The sequence below is a fragment of the Arvicanthis niloticus genome, chromosome 1 (assembly GCF_011762505.2).
Source record: "Arvicanthis niloticus isolate mArvNil1 chromosome 1, mArvNil1.pat.X, whole genome shotgun sequence".
Taxonomy (NCBI): domain Eukaryota; kingdom Metazoa; phylum Chordata; class Mammalia; order Rodentia; family Muridae; genus Arvicanthis; species Arvicanthis niloticus.
In genome coordinates, this window is record NC_047658.1 from 60,338,748 (window position 1) to 60,360,100 (window position 21,353).

General features: G+C 42.6%; 1 protein-coding gene across 19 annotated transcripts in view; it reads left to right on the forward strand.

The window, feature by feature from the left end:
* Positions 1-21,353, forward strand: part of Sytl2 (synaptotagmin like 2) — a 111,745-nt gene that overhangs the window by 30,998 nt on the left and 59,394 nt on the right. Inside the window, exon 1 of one of the 19 annotated variants that reach the window (XM_076937706.1) lies at positions 5,020-5,177. The exons of the other annotated variants lie outside the window; for them this stretch is intronic. The gene's annotated coding sequence lies outside the window, so the exon portion shown is untranslated. Of the gene's footprint in view, positions 1-5,019; positions 5,178-21,353 lie in introns of those variants that run through there. 19 annotated transcript variants of the gene reach the window in all.

A 21,353-nucleotide genomic window follows, 5' to 3' on the forward strand; every position in this document is an offset into this window, starting at 1 on the left:
GTACCCAGTGAGTCGCACAAAACATGTTCTTAGGATAGACTTGTCTATTGTCGCTATTGACAAAAAACGAGTGCTTGTTTATCTTCTATGAAATCAAAGTTATATGTAACATTGTTTTAGTGAAATATTTGGTTTGCTGCTATTGCTTGGCATACGTGTGGCTATATTGAAGCAAGTGTGTCACTGGGGGTGGGCGTTGAGGTTTCAGAAGGTCAACCCAGACCAAGTGTCACCCTCTTTTCCTGCCGCCTGCGTATCCAGATGCAGAACTCTCAGCTCTTTCTCCAACACTATGTCTGCCTGTATGCTACCATTCTTCCCACCATGATAATAATGGACTAAACCTTTGAATCTGTAAACCAGCCCCAATTAAATGTTTTCCTTTATAATAGTTGCCATGGTCATGGTGTCTCTTCACAGCAAAAGAATACTGACTAAGGCACTAAGAAACAATTATTAGTTTTTGCCAAGACAGTACTTCATGACTCCATTGGCCATTGTCTACACAAAGTTTGGTAACTTCACATGAGCTCAAGATGCCAAAACCCCTGAAAAATGTGCCAGAAGCAGCTCTGCTTTCCAGCTCAAGAGCTCCAATTCTTTTGCTCATTGCTTTTGCTTCCCTGTTAGCTTCAAAGCTGATATGACAGAGGGCAGATCTCGTTTGTTAAAGTTGCTTTCCAAGATTATCTTTTGGGTAACGTGACCACATAGAGCCTGTCCCCACACTGGCTGCCCCACTTGCTAGTTGCTTAGGAATGGGAATGAAGGAAGATTTTTTTTTCTAAATTTTGTCATGCTCTCCCTATATGAGTTACACCTGTGGATTTCACCTCATGACCCCTGATGAAATAAATATTATTCGAGGGTTTCCATATGAAATACAATTAATAGAATTCTGTAGGGTTGATTCAACACTCACTAGAAAGGAATAAGACTGGTAATTCTGCTAAGAGTAAATACTAGGATTGTTACCTAGGTTCCTGTCCTAACACAGGTCTGCAATTAACTTAGGTCTTGCTCTCCTTTGTGTATGAGGCCTTTTCCCTAAGCATCTCCAGTTATTTCACAGCCTCCCTCCTGGCATTTTGGCTGATACGCAGAACATTGGCTTAGGCCTACTTGATTAAGCCTTCCCGTGCTTCTGAAGTCCTATCATCACCTTGAAATCTTTCCAGCCACTCTCCTCATCTCCCTCCCACCTCAGGAACAGGTCCAGATTCTTCATTAATTACATTCTTGAAGCTTGGTAGCAGCAATTGTGGTCTGGGAAGGTAGGCTTGCTGTGCAGGTGTGTGACTGGTCACAGCTCTCGATGGGAGCCTCACTGACCGGCAAGGCCAGCTACCTCACAGTCATCAATGTAAAGTCAGATGGCTTCATCTTCTCTCAGTGGTATAGATGCCATTCCCTTAGCCTTACATGGTCCTCCCACAATACCCACTGTGAATGCCAAGGGAAAACCAAGGCCGAGAGCCGTCCACTTCTACTCCTGGGAAAGATACACATGTTGATTACTTATGCTGACAAAGGAAGAGCCACTGTCTAAGTGGAAGACAGTGTGCTTTTCTGTACATAAAGACATAGATACCTTCTCTTGTTCTGTACTCCACTGTCTCCAAAGTAGTTCAAGGGTCTTGTCTTCTGCATTGAATTTCACCAGTTGGCTCATGCTTTGTCTAAAGTGTATCCCTGCTCAAAGCTCAGGTCAACCCTCACTGGTTTCCAGTTTTTGTCATCATCCCTCATCCTCCTCCAACAACACAACTGACACTTAAATACACCCTCATGGTTTAGTCATTCCCCTCCTTTCCACATGCATTGTCTTCTCAATCCTGCCACCGAACACCTGTGTAACCCTTGACGAGCCATTTGACCTCCAACAACCCCAGGTGTCACACGATGACACATATTCTTCCATACTCTCAGTCCAGCATGCCTGTTCTCAGTGCCGGGCAGGCCCACAACATTGTGCCAAAGTCTTCTTGACTTTCAGACTTAGGAGCCTGATCTTTCTATTTATTACTTCTATCAGTTGTCCTTTGTCTAAAACCAAAGAGAGAACATTCTCAGTCAGAAAGGGAGAAGTGAAGAGAGGCATAGAAAAAAAGCAAAGAAAGTCTGGGGATGTAGTTCAGTGGGAAACACTTGGGCAGTATGCTTGAGGTCCTGGCTCCAAACTCTAAGCAACACCCCCACTCCTCTGACACAGACACACACACACACACACACACACACACACACCCTACCCCCCACACTCACACTTTTCTCCTTCACTATCATCACTATGATCATATGAAAGGTGCTTAGGTTTTTGCACGATACAGCAGGATGCCTTTTTTTCCCCTTAAATAGTTTAAATAGACTGCCTCTGAATTTCTTTTTCTCTCAGCTAGATTGATGGACATGCTGACACTTACTTTGTAATTTGATTTTATGTCTATGAAGAAAAATGATGCTGGTAGATACACCTCATTTTACAAGAGAGGTCAGCCAGCCACGAGAATAAAAACAGGGTCATTAGTTGCTGAGCAAGAATGGGAACCCAGCTCTTTGTTCCTCTAGACAGGGCATGGCTGAACCTGCAGATATAGCATAATGATCATATGTTTGCATCTGCCTTTGGGGGGGGGTGTTTCAAGGTTTGACTAATACCCTCAAGTTCTTTCCTATGTGAGTGCAAAGGGATTTTTGCATTTTGGAAAGATTTAGGAAAAAATAGATTTGCTGACATGGCAACATTGTATCTTCTACCTGGGCCCCAGACTTGGAGTTTCTGTATAGACATTGCTGAATTGGAGCTACACACAGAATGAAACTGTTTGCATCACGTAGCAAGTTTAACAAATAGGTGTTTTAGGCACTTAGAGGAGCTTGGTATGAATGTCCAGCCCACTTTGCACCCTGCAGAGTTCCATGGGAGTTTCTATGTGGTACAACACATACCTAGTCCTTTCTTTTGCCTTTCCTTCTCTCCCTGATGTGTCAGATAGAAGGTTGGAGTTATAGCAATCTGGAGCGGGTTCCCACTCTATTGCTTAGAAGTGTATGGCAGCAAATGAAGTCCTTAATCTCCACCAACCTCAGTGACTTCTCTGGAATATGGATGATGGTGACTCTGCTGGTTTTTTTTCTTATAGTCTATGATATGTGCAATGGTAGAGAGAGGGATTGGAAGAAGATGAAATGTCTGTTTCTTTTCTAACTCTTCCACCAAATGCATATCTAAGGAGTGTGCTGCACTAACACTTAGTTTGTCTTCTAAAGCACACACGCATACTTTAGTGTCATTAGTGGTTAATAGAGCACTTTAATTTTCCTGTAGAAGATTGTATTCTTGCTGCTTGTCATTTGAGTTTCCAGAATTTGGTTGAGAATCTTTAGAAAAAGAAGTGTATAATTATTCGTTTTGGCTCAGCAAAAGAAAAAGAATCCCACCAAGCTGGACATCATTTTTAGCACTGAGTTGCCTTTTTAAGGACTGTGGTTCAGTTGGTTTCAAACCAATGGAAGTTTCTCAGGGATATAATGTATATTTTCAACTTCAGCAAAGATTATGTCATAGTTCTGAGCAGTTCTGTATGTTTTTTCCTAATATGGCAAAAGCCTAGAGAAAAGTTACTTTCTTGCTTTTTGAGTAGAAAAAAACATTTCTTGAAAAAAAAAAAAAGGGAAAGTTCAGTCTTTTGGAATAACATGAAATGCACATGGTCCTTCAGTGGAATTTGGTTCAAGGTCACAAAATATGGAGTGGCAGACACTGAGGAATTCTGGAGAATCAACCATATCTCTTTGCTTTCAGGAGAGTTTAGGTGTATGGTCGGCAGCAAATAAACAGACAGCTCCTTGATCACACAAAGCCCCAGAGACCATCCATCATAGAAGAATGCTAAAGTGATTTGTGAGATGGGCTAGCCTCATCTTTCCAAAGAAGGCAGATATGTGGGAAGATGAGTAGGACTTTAAGAAGTTCTGGGTGGGCCTTGCAGTAGAGTACACTGAATATCTCAGAGGAATGGAGGTGTGAGGTAGGTGAAAGGCACTTGAAGGAATTGCATAAGGCAAGTGGAGAGGGGCTGGAAGGGTATGCTTGGGGGGGGGGGAGGGGCTAGTGTAACACTGCTGTTTTCAGGCAGCAAGGAGTCATTAATATACCTCCCAGGGAGGAACCTTAAACTGAGAGGACCTTAGGTTGGAGCCCACCACTTTATTAGATCAATTAGATAAACTCTGCCAATGGAGGAAAGGTTTCTCATGGCCACACGGTTCATGAGGGGTTGATGGCGTCCACATGTCTTTATATAGCGGAGTGTCAGGGCTGGGTGGGGGAAGGCAGCCATCACAATGAAATGCTGCCTTGACCTTTTGAAGACAGATTCTCATAGGAACGTTTGGCTGAAGATTTATCACGGGGACTGTACTGTTTGGGCTAATGACCTCAGCATGCCTTCTTGCTTATTATTGCCTTTAAAGGAAAGGCCATCTCTCCCTAGAAATGCTCTTTGGTTATTTTTAAACTGTGTGGTAGGGGGAAATTAGTGGAATTCCTAAGGTCATCTCCAGCTGTTTTTCTCCAAAAGACCAGCTGAATATTTCATGAGATTTGCTCATTAGGACTTTTATCCTTCTGTGAAGCATTGTCCTGGGTCTGAGTCAGGGAGGTCTGGGAAATAAGCACAGGGGGAGTTTGAGGAAAAACGGAGCCAGTGCTGAGATACATGCTCTTTTTGACATTTAATATTAACCTCAAGTGCAGTTCTGCATAAAGGTGGTCATTTCTCCTACCTTCTCATCTATACAAGTGTCGGGGGTATCTTTCTGGCAAATGACCATTCCCTTGAAGGATGGTTGGAATTTGAAGGTTCATGGACCAGTTCAGTATGATGCCCAAGCAGAAGAATTCCTGGCCAAATCACCTGCTAGTTAACATCATGAAACAGTTACCATTATGGGATAGTACTTCTTACTCCAGGATGTTACTCAAAAAACTTTATAGTGATAGACTCCTCTGTGTCTTAGGGACTACGGAGAGGAAGGCTCAGGGTCAGACATGGGGATGTGTCTGTGAAGTGAAGGCAGATGAAGATGCTCCTCATTGCTTCCACAGGCAACTGTGAACCCTTCTGTTAGCCAAAGTCAAGGGTATCTGCTTAAAGCTCATGCTAGGAAGAGAACAGGTAGGTGTGCATTCTCACGCAGCATGTTATTTACAAAACATCTTCAGCTATGTGGTATTATTGGCTCCCTGCAGTGTTTCACACCAAGGGGGTTGGCAATGGTTTGTCCCAAGTTCAGAGGGGAACAAATGGAGCCTTCAGTAAGTGCTTTATCCCTAGTCAGCAAGCTGGTAAGTGGATGACCACATTTCAAAGAACTAACTCACTGCGGATTTTAATCTCATGATTTTCCCTTGTGACAATGCCAGACTGAGAAAAGGAGGCCAGTTTTCTCTCTCAACATAGAAGCAGTTTAAGGGATATTTTTAAAGGAAGGAGACTTGGCTGCATATATGCCTGAGCATTGAAGGAGAGTCTATATCATGTGTGGCTTTTTAAACATGACAGGTCAAAACACCTTTGTCTCAACAGCTCTGGAACAATGGTTGTTTGAGTTCGTGTTCAATGATGTCACAATAACAATGTGCAATTACGCTAATGAAAAGAATACTTGTTTATTACCTGGCTGGAATAAATAGAGGGTTAGTAACATTAGCAAAGGACGGGTTCTGAAAATTTTCCATCTTAAAATTTCTATTGGAGATGGGGAAATGGCTCAGTGGGTAATGAATGTGCTTGCCACCCATACTTTAGGATCTGAGTTTGAATCCTCAATACTACATTAAAAAAACAAAGCAAAACAGAACAAACAAACACATACAACCAGCCAGGTGCAGCGGGCCACACCTGTAATTTCAGTGCGGGGGAGGGGAAGACAGGCAGATACCTGAAGTTCATTGATCAGCCAGTCTAGCTGACACATTAAAGTCAGGATCAGTGCGTGACCATGTCTCAAAACAGTAAGGAGGAAAGCAAATGAGGGAGACATTTGGCACTGGTGTCTGGTTTTTATACACACCACTACACACATACATATGCACATGTGTGCACATCTGGGCACCAGCTACATGAATGCAAAAGAATTCTAACACTGATGTTGAAAACAGTTCCCGTCTCCTTTTCCTTTCCTTTGCTTTGGAACATTTGGAGGTGAGGTCATTCTTGTCTAGGTGGGCAGGAAATTTGGAGGAATGCTCTCAACCATTTAGTACCTTATTTAATACTGAAAAGATTAAAACAAAGCTGAGGGAAGTCTTCCTTGAAGAGTGTAGTGTAATGCTGACACATTCATTAATGAATAGCTAGTCTCTTGGACACTATTTGCTTTAGTCTCCTTAGCAAACTAGTAAGATCAGTACGATGCCCATTTTCAGACAAGTCTGAAACTCAGGGAAGCTAGGTAGCTTGGACTGTGGGATGCATACAGACTGCACCAGTCTATTCAACCCCAAAGACTGTGTTCTCTTTTACTCCCTAGGAGGGACGTAGAAGCATTCCAAGGGCTCAGTGAAAGAGTTAATGTTGGCAGACTGCAGTAGGGGCATGTGTGAAAGGACTGGGTTGTAGGAGCAGCAGTTTCATGGGGAGGTCATTGAAGCTGGGACTTGAGAGAAAGATTTGATTCTATAACACACAGAAGAGGTGTTCCAGGTGGACAAAGTAGTGTGAACACCAGGCGATGACATGGAGAGAATAAATGAGGAGTGGGCTGGCTGGAATTTAAGGGGTAAGAGGAGGCCTATGGAAAAGAAAGATGACTACAGGGCTCAGGATAAGAATGGCATTAATACTAGGATGAAAAGGCTGGATTCTGCATCAGGGAATCTCTATGGGAAGTGTTTGAGCGGTGGTATAGCTTGATCAGAGTGATGGCTTTTGGGTCTTGGTCTATTGGATTATTTAATAATCCAAGACTGATGGAGATGGAGGTTAGAAGTAGAAGTGAAAAGAGACTGCAGTGGTTCTGTCAGCTGCACCAGGGATGACTGGACAAGGAGAGGAAAGTGTCCAGGTTGCCATTCACAGTTACTTGGAAGAATGTATTTGTTCAGCAGGAATGCTGGAGAGGTAGAATACTTACCCAGAATGTGTGAGGCATTGGGTTTTATCTGCACTTCTGCAATACACAACACAACAACAACAAAACACTAAGCAGAAACAAAATGAAAGTGTAGGGGCCTGGCTAGCAAACTAGGGATTCAGAGATGCCAAAGGGTCAATAGAGTGGAGTTCCTCCTGGGAGTTCCTCCTGGGAGTTCCTCCTGGGAGTTCTGTGGAAAAAGTTTCCTTAGCTTTTACAGCTTCTAGAAGACTTCTTCCTCCAACTTCAAAACACTGGATTCTTCTGGGTATCTCCCCCCTCCCCTGCCTTTTCTGCCCCTTCACATAAAGACCCTAGGGTTATGTTGGCTCTGCCTAGATAATCTAGCATAGATGGTCTCTCTATGGCAAGATCCTCGATCTCATTTTCAAAGTTCTTTTTACTACACAAGGCAATGTATTTATAGTTTTTAGGAAATAGCATGTGGCAATATTTGGAAGATCATCATCCTGCCTACTACAAAGTCAACAAATACATATATGGAATATAAGTTATGAAAACTTGTATATGCCTCTTGTAATCCAGTTTGGCTTTTTTTGGTATATCTTTTATTTATTTATTTATTTATTTATTTATTTATTTATTTATTTATTTAAAATACATTTCAGATTTTATCCCCTCACCCAATTCCCACCACCACCCAGGAACCCCCCATCCTGTCCCCCCTCCTGCCTCCACAAGGGTGTGCACCCACCTACCCCCTCCCCCTCCCCACTCTTGAATTCCTCCCTGCTCGGTGTTCAGCCTTCATGGGACCAGGGATCTCCTCTCCCACCCATGCCCGACAAGGCCATCCTCCCCTAAGTATACAGCTGAAGTCATGGGTGCCTCCCTTTGTGCTCCCAGGCTGGTGGTTTAGACCCTGGGGAGCTCTGGTTGGATGGCTCTGTTGCTCTCCTCATGGGGCCGCCAACCCTTTCAGCTCCTTCAGTCCTCTAACTTCTTCATTGGGAGCCCTTGATCAGATCAATGGGTAGCTGCAAGCATCCACCTCTGGATATGTCAGACTCTGGCAGACCTCCAAGGAGACAGCTGCATCAGGCTCCTGTCAGCATGCTTTTCCTGACATCCATATCAGCGTTTATCTTTGGTGACTGCACATGAGATGGATATCAAGGTAGAGTGGTCTCCCGATGGCCCCTCCTTGACTTTCTGTCCCACACTTTGTTGCCTTATTTGCTCTCTTGAGCATTCTGTCACTCCTTCCAAGAAGGACCAAGGCATGCACACTTGGTCTTCCTTCTTCATGAGCTTCATGTGGTCAGTTAGTTGAATCTTGGCTATTTCAAGCTTATCTGCTTATCAGTGAGTGAATACCATGTGTGTTCTTTTGTGATTGGGTTACCTCACTCAGGATGATATTTTCTAGTTCCATCCATTTACCTAAGAATTTCTCCAATTCATTATTTTTAATAGCTGAGTAGTACTCCATTGTGTGAATGTACCACATTTTTTGTATCTATTCCTCTGTTAAAGGACATCTGGGTTCTTTCCAGCTTTGGCTATTATAAATAAGGCTGCTATGAACATAGTGGAGCATATGTCCTTGTTATATGTTGGAGCATCTTCTGGGTATATGCCCAGGAGTGGTATAGCTGGGTCCTCAGGTAGTGCTATGTCCAGTTTTCTGAGGAACTGCCAGACTGACTTCCAAAGTGGTTGTACCAGCTTGCATTCCCACCAACAATGGAGGAGTGTTCCTCTTTCTCCACATCCTCGCCAGCATCTATCATCACTTGAATTTTTTATCTTAGCCATTCTGACTGGTGTGAGGTGGTATCTCAGGGTTGCTTTGATTTGCATTTCCCTGATGACTAAGGATGTTGAGCATTTCTTAAGGTGCTTCTCAGCCATTCAAGTTTCCTCAGTTGAGAATTCTTTGTTTAGCTCTGAACCCCATTTTTAATAGGGTTATTGGTTGTCTGGAGTCTAATTTCTTGAGTTCTTTGTATATATTGGATATTAGCCCTCTATCAGGTCCAGGATTGGTAATGATTTTTTCCCAATCTGTTGGTTGCTGTTTTGTCTTATTGACAGTGTGTCTTTTGCCTTACAGAAGCTTTGCAATTTGATGAGGTCCCATTTGTCAATTCTTGATCTTAGAGCATAGGCCATTAGTGTTCTGTTCAGGAACTTTTCCCCTGTGCCTAGGTATTCGAGGGTCTTCCCCACCGTCTCTTTTTGGTGTATCTTTAAATTGACTCGATTTTCCTCTCTACTATTGTTTCCCCTGTCCTTCAATTATGTAATAAATGAGGTACCAGCTATGTGTCAAACTCAATGCTAGGTGCTGGTACACACAGCACAATAATAATGCCAAGACCTCTGTACAGTACTGAAAAAAAAAAAAAAAAAAGACAGAAGCAGAGTGGAGAAGTCACTGTAGAACCAGAAACCAAGACATCACACTCTTGCCTATGGCATGCTAGAACTTGGGTCAAAGCCTAACTGGGAAGACTGAGAAATGCTGGTATTTTAAGAATGGAATCCTTTCACCAAGCTCTCTCTTACCCACACCTCAAATTTAGAAGGCTTTAAAAAATTTTCTTTGAAGACCTCAGTGATGGGGTCTGTATGAGTATTCTCATAGAAACTTGTAATTTACTCACTATAATGGGGTGAGAGTGTGGGGGAAGGAAGAAAGCCTCCTGAGGTAAGAGAAAAAGTCAGGGGCAGTCACACTTCAGTCTCAAGACAACGTGGAAAGGTGGAGAGCTAGTGGGATGCTGAGCCTTCTGGTGATGTGGTATTTACAGAGCACTCACTATGCCAAATGTCATCCTCATGATAACCCTGTGTAGTATTTTCTGCTACCCACACAATACAGACCAGGGGGCTAATCCAAAGTCCTTAGGGGAGTCTCCAAAGACTCATAGAAGATCAATCTTCTTTCAAATGTTTTTGACTTAAAGGCCACTATGTTCAGCAGCAGCCCTTTATGTCAAGGGCATGGGGAATGATCATGGCAAACATTGGATTTCAAAAGCATCTGTTTAGAAGATGAAGAGGATGGAGGAAGATCTTGTCCATTGTAGGAACCGATGTATCTTTGATAGCATAGTTCATAGGCCGATCAGAGATAAGAGTGGGTATTCGATGAGTGCTGAGTTGCCCTAGGGTACCACAGCTTTTGAGACAAGGATGCTAAGTATTGCTGCTGTACTGGCAACATGTTTAGTAGCTTCTTAAAATTTATGCCTCAGGTGTACATCACTCTTAGGGAGACATTTATTCTTGGGGTGCTGGTGTATAGTGCTGAACTCAGTGGTGTGGCTTCATGGACTGTGGCCTGGGTAGCTTGCTTGCTTCATCCTTACATTCTAGATTCGAGCAGAGTTTAGATAGGAGAGAAGACCAGTTAGTTCAATGGTCTCATCTCTCACTCTACATTATTCTCACCTGGAACCTGCAATGAAAAACCCCAGATGGGGGTCCTACTGCTGACCTGTTTCGTGAGAATCACTTGGGGTACATAGGGGCAGGGAAAGAGAATTTTAAAATTAATATACAGAGTTATGAGTCTGACTGTTGGAATTTTATGTGTCTTATTGTACACTGTTCTTGTTTATCCATCTCTCCATTGCCTGCTTCCATTTTCCCTGAGCATTCCTGATAGTTCCCTGTCTTCCCCCAAATAGAAGATCTGGGAATTTTAAAAGTTTTTCAGGTGATCCAGTAGCTAACTTCAAAAACCCCCAAGTTAATACATCTGGAGAGAGTCCCTCACCTCCAGCCTCGCTGGGAATGTACATAACTCTACACAAATGTGGCTTTTAAAGTCTAAGCTAGTGACAGCTCCAGTTGACTTAACTTTATGTTTCTGGGTTTAATTCCAGTCTAGTTAATGAATCATCTGATCCCTCCACTCTTTTCCTTTAACTATGAAACCTGGAAAATAATTAAATCTAGGGTTGGTCTGTAATTCCTGCTTGCTACCAGTGTGCAGGTTTCAGGCATGCTGTGAAACACAGGGCATCTCATCTAGTAATCTGTATTTCCACTGAAATGGGATCTGCCCTGGAAAAAGACATTTTCTCTGAGTGTCCTGGCTCTGAGTCAGGCAGCTGTGCCACCTGAAGCTCTCGTCTAACTTTTCCTCTTTGTCTCCATTTTATTGTCTGAACAAAGAACCAGTGAGGATTCTCTGATGCAGCTGTTACTGTGGGTGTGGGGTGTGAGCTCACTCTCACTACAGCTGAAAAACAACAGATATATAAAGGAATCTGGTCATCTTTTGATAATTGCTGAACTCTTTAGCCAGTCATCGGCTATTTCTGACCTACTGGAAATCTTCTTTGGTGGTCCCAGACATGGTCAGTCAGACACAGCACCGTGGGTGGGGACAGCTTAGAAAATGCACATTTCTGCACACCAATACTTGCCATCAAGATGGATTCAGATATTGATTCCCTAGGACCCACATGGTGGAAGGAGAGAACTGACTCCCCCAGGTGGTCTTCTGAACTCCAAGTGTGTGCCTTGAAATGCTCACACACACACACACACACACACACACACACACACACACACACACACATATCTATCATCTGTGAACTAAACTAGAAGTGCTGAGAGGGACAGCAGGAGCCTAATCCAAAAGCTATGTTGAGGCTTGAGCACCAGGACACCAATGGTATAAACTGCTCATTGAAAAGATCTCCAGCCTTCTGGTCTGGGCCTGAACACTGAGCAGATCCAGGGCAGCTGCTCTGCCCCCAATCACACAGAACCCAGAGGAAGCTGGACTCCCAGGAAATCTAACCTGGGCAGTATCTTAGGTAAGCAGACAGCAACATTCACCCCAAACAGGAAGTAACTGAGACCCACAAGGACCCAGGAAGTCACTTCCAGCCCAGAGCACTGGTTCCTTCCGGTCTGGGCCAGAGCACTGAGCAGATCTTGGGTGGCAGCTCTGCCCCCAATCTCTAAGAACCCAGAGGAAGTGGGGATCCCAGGTGCCCTACGTTCTTAACACAAAATATCCAGGAAATCCAGTTCACAATGAGGAGACCAAACCTAAGGATAATAGGTATAGATGAGAGTGAAGATTCCCAACTTAAAGGGCCAATAAATATCTTCAACAAAATTATAGAAGAAAACTTCCCTAATCTAAAGAATAAGATGCCCAGAAACATACAAGAAGCCTATAGAACGCCAAATAGACTAGACTAGACCAGAAAAGAAATACCTCCCGTCACATAATAATTAAAACACCAAGTGCACAAAACAAAGAAAGAATATTAAATGCAGTAAGGAAGAAAGGCCAAGTAACATATAAAGAATTACACCAGACTTTTCACCAGATACTATAAAAGCTATAAGATGCTGGACAGATGTCATACAGACCCTAAGAGAACACAAAGGCCAGCCCAGGCTACCATACCCAGCAAAACTCTCAATTATGATAGATGGAAAAACCAAGATATTCCACGACAAAACCAAATTTATACAATATCTTTCCACAAACCCAGCATTACAAAGAATAATAGCAGGAAAGCTCCAATACAAGGAGGGAAATTATACCCTAGAAAGAGCAAGAAAGTAACCCTCTTCCAACAAATCCAAAAGAAGATAGCCACACAAAGATAACTTCACCTCTAATAACAAAAATAACAGGAGACAACAATCACTCTTCCTTAATATCTCTTAACATCAATGGACTCAATTCCCCAATTAAAAGACATAGGCTAATGGACTGGATATATAAATGGGACCCAGCATTTTGCTGCATACAGGAAACCCACCTCAGTGCAAAGACAGACTCTACCTTAGAGTAAAAGGCTCGAAAACAATTTTTCAAGCAAATGGTCCTAAGAAACAAGCTGGAGTAGCCATTCTAAAATTTTCAGCCTGAGAACACAAAGGGGGGGGGAGACTCATGGCTCCACCTGTATAGGTAATTGAGGGTGGCCTTGCCAGGCATCAGTGGAAGTGGAGGGCCTAGGTGACTGAAAGTTTGGATTCCCTGATGTTGGGAAATTTGAGAGCAGGAAGGTGAAAATGGGAGGATGGTGGGAGCACACCCTCATAGAAACTCCCAGAATTATATGGATTAGACATGACAGAGGCAGGCTGCCAGAAGACTAGATTCCAGAATTCAAACAAAAAATTATCTTGATACTAAAATTTGTTTTGAGAATTGTATATTGCAGAATACATAGGCTTGGTGAATCTACTCATCAGGCAAGCTGAGCAGATCTGCTTGAACCTCTGATGTCCTGGAATTCCAGCTGGATGCAGTGAAGACACAGTGTCAGAGGCTTATCAATTTACTCTTCCCCCAACCCCTCTTCTAATATCTCAACACCCATAATCAGCTTGAAGAAGTTAATGAAGAGTTGGCGCCCCTATTCCCTGGGCTTGGGGACTGAGGTGGTTAATATTGGGCTGTCTTTCTAGGGAAAAGTAGTGGTTCTGGTGGAACAGGGAGGATTAGCTAGGATTTATTGCATAGCTATAACCTACTGGTAGAAATATGTACAATTGTTATTAAGATGAAGTTATAATTTCTTAAATGGTACAAAATTTACTTTGATTTCAAATTTAAGGTTTTCATTGGTACAAGCTTTTTATTAATATAAAAGTGAGATGAATATTGTTACTATCATAGGCATTGCGCCTGTATAACACATTTAGGAATACAAGGCTTAGACCCAATCCTTCTTTAACTTTTTTAACTTATTTGAGATGGTTAGATTGTGAGTTAAGGGCCTATAGCAAATTCATGGCTTTGAGTTTATTGTTAGGGTATTTTCTATATTTTATTTAGCAATAGCTAAGAGGAGTTAACAGACAACAGTCCAGATTGCCTTACATGGATAGTTGGTTTTCAAAACATCAGAAATCTACAGAATTGACATTACAAACATTTCTGTATTAATGTTCATTTTGATTAGAGACCTGTCTGCTCCTGACAGCTTCCTGTCTTAGATTCTAAGAAGAAATTGTGGTGAGACAGCCACTAGACAAGAATTGCCTTTCCATCTACAGACAAATTACTGTCCAGAAAAGGACACACTTGCAGAATAGTCGACTGATTATATCTGCCAAGACAGAGTAATCAGCCCTTAATAATTCTGCATCACTAGGTCTGTCAGATGATCCTGGGCCAGAAGGCTGAAGATTAGATGCTCCAACGTTCTGTAGTATAGGAACTGTCCAGGTGTTCAGTGGTCTCTATAAATTGGCTATGTTTTAGAAGCTATGCTTTGTGTGTCCCATAATTTCAGTTAACTCAGTCATTCTGGATTTCTGATGGGGTTGAAAACTTATAGTCTCATAGCCAATCCTGGCTATTTACTTTGAGAGAAAAGATTTGAGAGGATGGTTTTCAGCTGACATTCATTCTAAAGCCAAGAAAAAAAAAAGCCAGGTTCAGAACTAAGTCTTTTATTTAGGAGAGATAACAGAGGTTCTGCTTAGTCAACAAAATGATGGACTGGGTATTAGGTCTATCTTGCACCTTACTGACATAAATTGGTATAGTTATGCTCTAACTGTATTTTGAGAGGAAAGTTTTATTTTAACAGGAAGGGTGATATATAGGAGGAGCTAAGGTGGGAGGAGTACAGAGCGGAGGAGTAAGGAGAGGAGGAGAGGAGGAGCTAGGTGATGAGAGAGAAAGAGAGAGGGGGCCAGACATGGAGGCAGATGTTCACATGTCTCTGCCAGTCAAAGATAGTTGATATATCTAGGTTGGGTATTGGGTTACACTTCTGATTGATATTGAGCATTACCAAATTTATAAAGCCTTTGGTTAACATTTAAAAAATGTATAAAAGCAAAAAGGAGAAGGGGGTATGGGATGGGGGTTTTCTAGGGAGGGAAAATGGCAAAAGGGGATGGCATCTGAAATGTAAATAAAATATCCAATAAAAAAAAAGAAAAGATCTCCAAATAAAACCCCAACAAGTACCTAACCCAGAAGGCACACAAACATAGAAACAAGTCCTGCAGCTACTCTAAAAGATCATTGCTCCTTCATAATAAACTTAAAAATCCAAAAGTAGGCAAAAGTCCAGATAAGGACGTCTACATATGAAAGCAGCCCAGAGGTTACAAACAAGTAGATGAATGAGTTAATGAGGTCAATTCAGAGCCCGCAGAACAAAACCAGAGGGCTATGAGACAGGCAGTACCATGGATGCAAATAGGACAGCGGGCTGTATGTGGTTCTGGAGGGCAGGGAGAAAAGAAGCCAACTGGTAGAACTGACAAGCTAGTTCCACCCTGGTGTAAGTGTCAGCCTTCATGCATGCACATGAAGGGTATTCAGGGGAGGCCTTTCTGTTGGGAGACAGACAGATTCTGAATCTGTTCATCTCACCCTCAGCTTTTCCTGCAGCACCTGTGGGTTATTCCATCCATCCTTCAATGCCACTGTGATTTAGGAAGGGTGTGCGGTACTTAGCTTTATGCACGATGGGTGTGTGTTACTACAGGGATGATGAGATCATTGACCAGAACACTTCTTATTTTTAATTATATTTTTGGTTAAGTACCCTTTTCTCTAACTAAGATATATTCATATTTGTCCTTCTGTTGCTCAGTGTGGTTTTTCCCTTCTTTTGAGTTTTCTTTTTTAATGTCGCGGGACTGTCAGAACAATTTGCTTTTGTTCTGAAAAAACTCATCATGTGAGAGCCACTGATAACCTGAGTTTTCCTCCCCTTTCTTGGGCCTCAAGGCCTTGTCTGATACACCAACAGCTTTGGCGGAAAGCAGAAGATGGCTTCAGATTCCCTTCTTCTGGCAGAGTATCCTGGAAAAGAGATTCTTTACTCAGGTTTTAACCCTAGGTTTGGTCAGCAAGATGAGTGAGGTTGAGTCTGCAAATCCAGCCTTTTGCTATTAGCAAAAGCAGGTGTTGCTTTGAAGACCCCCAAACTTGGGAGACCCTTACTCAAGTCTCAGGAAATCACGGCCACCCAAAAATCACAAGACACCGTACCTGGATGCAATCAGCCGAGGTTTACTGGGGAGAGTTGGCTAGCCAACCGTCAAACTGCTCGTCCATGCAGGAACAAAATTTGACAAACGGCCAGCAAACTGAGGGGCTTTTTTATAGCACAGGGTGAGGAAAGGGAGGAATTTTCTCACGGTTACACATGATTGGTTGTTTTACAAATTTTGAACATCAGGCTGTAACACTGGGAAGACCTCAAGGGGGAAGGGGTAACCAAGAACAGTGGAAAGTTAGCTAGTTCTTGGAACCACCCAGATGACTTGCATCTTTCTCTGTGGTCAGGAATGTATCTTCTTGCTTTGGGCCTTCCCCACCCACAGGTGGGTTTTCTTCCCTGAGGCTTGAGGAATGTTGCTCTTCCCAGAATGTATCCCGGGCAGTGAAGGCCTGAAATCTTACGTTCAGTTCCACTTTCTGGAACCTTCATTCTTTTTGCTCAGGTCTAGGGGTAAAGAAAAAGCCTGTATATATTTTATAAAATGGTCTTTATAATTTTTCACTCTACAGCTTATGGTCTTGGTTTCACTCTTCAAATTAATATCTGGACAGCTGACAGGAGGAACACTCACTTTTATAGATGAGCCAGGGCAGGGATGACATGCAGGAAATGTCAACCAAACAGTCCGCATTCAAAGCTCTTCGGTTTCCTATCTGGGTTGCTGTTCCTGGGACTTCACAGGTGCACTAGTGTAGTTTCTGCGCTGAGAGCAAAAGCAACGTGGGGAAGAGAAGATTTATTTGGTTAACATATCCTGATCACAGTTCATCACTGAGGGAAGTCAGAGCAGGAACTAGAGCAGGACAAGAACCTAGAGGCAGGAGCCAATGCAGAGGCCATGAAGGAGTGCTGCATACTGGCTTGGGTTGCTTGGCCTGCTTTCTTATAGAACCCAGGACCATGTGTGTGTGTGTGTGGGGGGGGGGGTATGTGACATGGTGCATAGTGGTCTCAGTCTTCCTACATAATAATCAATTAAGGAAATGCTCCCATGTCTATCCCACAGGCCAATCTGCTGGAGGCAAGGTCTCCATTGAGGTTCCTGCCTCCCAGGTGACTCTAGTTTGTGTCAAGTGTACAAAACCAACAATCACATTGTGTGACACCTGCAGTGTCCTACACTTTTCAATATCTCCCTAAAGAAAGGTACACACTTACTCATCCTGCACATGATTCTTAGATTCTTCCATAAAACAAGAGTCTTAGAGAAGCCATGTGATATTCAAACCACGGTACAAACCTGGAGGCAGAACCCAGTGGATAACATGAACTTGAGTTCTCACTCTGGGACCTAAAGCTCTGTTCATGTGAAGTAGAAGCTCCATCCCCTACCTGCCACCAACCGAGGTTTCTTTATTTTCTACAGATACTTGATACTTTCATTCCTATATGAGTGGCAGGTGCCGTGGGCACAAAACTCTCAGAAACCCAAGTCTTACCTCGAAATAGGTGGGTGGCAAATGAGAAGAGTTTGAGATGGACTGATGTCTACTGTGATAGTCTGAGTCAGGTGCTAATAGAACACATCAGAGGGACTCCAGCCTGGCCTAGAGCAGTTAGAGGTGTCAAGTACAGTAAGTAGTAGTTAAGTCTGGACCCAGAAGGAAAGACTAGCTTATGCAAGGACCCAATGACAAGAGGAACTAGAAGTGTTCAGCCTGGGGTTATGAAGGGAACGAACTTGGGGAAGAAATAGGTGTGTGTTCCCAGACCATCATAAGGACTTTTAGCTTCAGCTACTGGATCATGGAAAGATGGCACAGCATTTTCAGCTTGGCATATGTTTTGGTGGGAGCTGAATTGTAGAACAATCACTTGGCAGCATGCAGAAGATGGGTGGGAGGCTAGACACAAGGAAGTTTCTGCTCACCACTGGGATACTTACATGAATCAGTGACTCCCTATGAACACGGGAATATTCTTTTTCACGTCCCCTCATGACAGATCATTATCCTTACAGGGGGGTGAGCTAACAGTGCCATGTACTTCACAGGATGTCACATCTTACAGCCACAGCCAGAGGTTCCTTTATGCTTAAGGAGAGCATGATGGTCCACAGACAGCAAACAATTTTATTTTACCACCTCATTTTGAGGAAGCCATGTGGAAATGGGCACTGAAGAAGATGCCAGCGACAAAGTGATCTATTCTGTCAAAACAATTGGCAAATGTCAGTCTTACTTGATGGAAAAAGCCTTCTTTGGGCTCAGCCCCTTTGTAAGAACACAGGACCTACCTCAGCATTGTTCTGTGGGGAAGCAGAAGGAGTAGCAGGCATAGTGGAGGTACCCAGGAAACACTGACTCCCTTCTCTCATTACCTGTCCCTCCTCACCAATGCTCTATCTCAGACTGACAGCAAGACCCTTACGATCCTTACAATAACCCATGCAGTCTGAACCACTTCCTCTCTGACCCGCTCTTCCTGTTATCCTGGCTCACTCTGTGGTGACCAGCCCTAGCCAATTTGTGGTTTTCACTCCCATCTCGGGGTGCTTTGATATCTGCATAGTGTATCTCTTCATCTTTCTCAAGTTCCTGTTCAAATGTCATGTCAGTGAGGCCTACCTCAACCAATTCCTCTTATCTCACAGGATTATTCCACTTTCAGTCCAGCTTTTTTCTTCCACAGATCTGTCACCTTGCAATATTATAGTCTAATTATTTAGACTTTAGAAATTAAAAAAAAATTATTTGTATGACTTAATCTTAATAGACTCTTGCCAGCCACATGTAGGAAGCTTTCCTTCCCTTCCTCTTTGCTGCCTTTCTAGTGTGTAGAAGTGTGCTGGGCTCTCAGTTGGCTCCTAGCTAAATGCCATCTGAAATAATGGAGCAGACAAGGATTTGGTACTGAGGAGTCTCAACTGCCCTCCCGTCAGCCTCTTCCCATCAGACTGGGTAGACACTCCTGACTATTCACCTCAAAGGAGAGGGTTTCAGCCCTGCACTACATTGGGAAATGAGAAAATTCCCCTCTGCCTTGCTAACAGTCTTCTGTAAGAGGAGCCTTTGTTTGTTTGAATCCTTGGGCATTAGGACACACAAACACTGGTTAGCTTGCATTTTTCCTTGGATGTATAGAAACCAACATTTCCACCTGAGGCGGCTCTTTTCATTTCTACTGTGAGACCATTGAACTTGTTTTTCTCATCCTGTCCCATCTCCTGGAACATAGAAGCAACCTCTTTCTGAACCAAATGGCAATACAAGGAAGGCTTCACTGTAACTATGGTCAGTATGTGACCTAAGTCTATTTCCTTGCCAAGTTTTGGGATCCGATGAGGTTGCTGTATGTGAAAGACTATATTTATTCATATTCAGAGACACAGGAAAATAGGGGCCTGAGAGCAATTATAGTAGTTGATCTCTCTCTCTCTCTCTCTCTCTCTCTCTCTCTCTCTCTCTCTCTCTCTCAGCATGTAACATTCACTATTGTAATTATATATGGGTAAAAGGAATAGATTTCCATATTTAGTGATGAAATACATATTCACATATATGCACATTTGGATGAAGGAGGAGGCTTTTATATCAGCTAGGTTTCTGCTGCAAATGTGAAACTTCCATGGCTTCTAACAATAAATGTTTGTTTCTTTCTGCCATAACTGTGGGTCAGCCAAAGTGACCCTGTTTCAGGTAGGTCAGGTTCAAGTCTGTTACAAGAAGGACACGAAACATTAGAAACAACAAATTAATGTATTGTAAGTCTTACCTTTAGCTATGAAAATTAGTAAAGGCTTCATGGAGGTAGTAACTCCAATCTGCTTTGAAGGAGGAACAGCGTTTAAGGCAGAAAGGTGGGCTATACCATCTGCAAGTACATGAGAAATTTAAAGGAGGACATTTGAGAAAATGTATTCAAATATATGTGTTTATATATACATGTGTGTGTACATGTGTGTATGTATATGTAAGTATGTATATATGTGTGTATGTGTATATATGTGTATATGGTCTCTGTCTCTGTCTTTCACAAAAAAATAAGAAAAACAACAAAAAACAAAAAAATGAAAATCAAAACAAACTAATAAAAGAAAATCAGTAAGAAAAAAAATACAAAACAAGAACAAAAAGTGCACAGAAAAATTGGAGTCCCTTTTGATCAAGCAGTCTTTTATTGTTGTATTTGTATTTGTATTGTGAGACAGGGTTTCTCTGTATAGAACCTGGCTGACTTGGAACTCACTCTGTAGACCAGGGTGGTTTTACCTCTACCTCTGCCTTCTAAGAACTGGGATTAAAGGTGTGTGCCACTGCCACTGCCACTGCCACTGCCACTGCCACTGCCGCCACCACCTGCTTCTGACCAAGCACAATCTTACTTAGTAACAAGAGTATGGACTCAAAGGGAGCAAGAATTTATTTTCACTGGCTAGTCTCAATACAGGATGCAAGAAGTATTCTTTCTACAGTTGCTGATTTACTTGATTATTAAAGTCTACACAGGACACCCTATTGTTGAGTATAAAGGAGCAGATAAAACCTCTGGTAGAGTAACTCAGTTAATGGCTTATAGCTATCAAGCCAATGGCTTATGGTAGCTGTGCAGTAGTTCTGTTTTGCAAGGTATCTATGCATAAACCTCACTCACTCATGTACACAGTGTCTTTTCTTCTTAAATGAGACTGCTTTAAGAATTACTTAAGCTTTGAGTGTCTAGACTTGTCAATAGACCAATACCCAAGAGTAAATTGTCTCTAAAGTCTTGCCTCATGGCATTCTTCAAATTTCACCCTCTTATTTTACCCATCTTTAGGATTCCTCTAGGCAAATAGGATTTTTACCTGTCTTGTGACTCAAGAGGGCTGACTTGGGATGATGGGATGTTTTGAAGCTCTCTTTCTTCCTTTCCCCCAGTTTATATATACATATCAGTAAGTGTTCAGAAATGAAGAAATACAAGCTTGGCAGGTTCCTCCAGGCCCAGTGAAGGTTAGAGAGGTACAGCTGAATGAACAGTGACTATAGTCTATTCTAGTTCTGCCCTTGGTAAGTTCTGCTTCATTGCAGAATAGAGAGTCACACCAGTGAAGTGGCTAGCACTTCGAAACTTTATTTCCCATTTCTTTCCCACAATTCTTTGATACTCTCAGTCGCATCTCCCTGGTCCTGCTGAATTTCAGCATCACCTTTTAAGCTGGGAATTTCCAGAGCGAGAGCCTCCACTGCTCAGATGGGCTGTTAAACATTGACAGGCATCTTTGTGCGCTCCATCTCTGTGGTCTAGAAT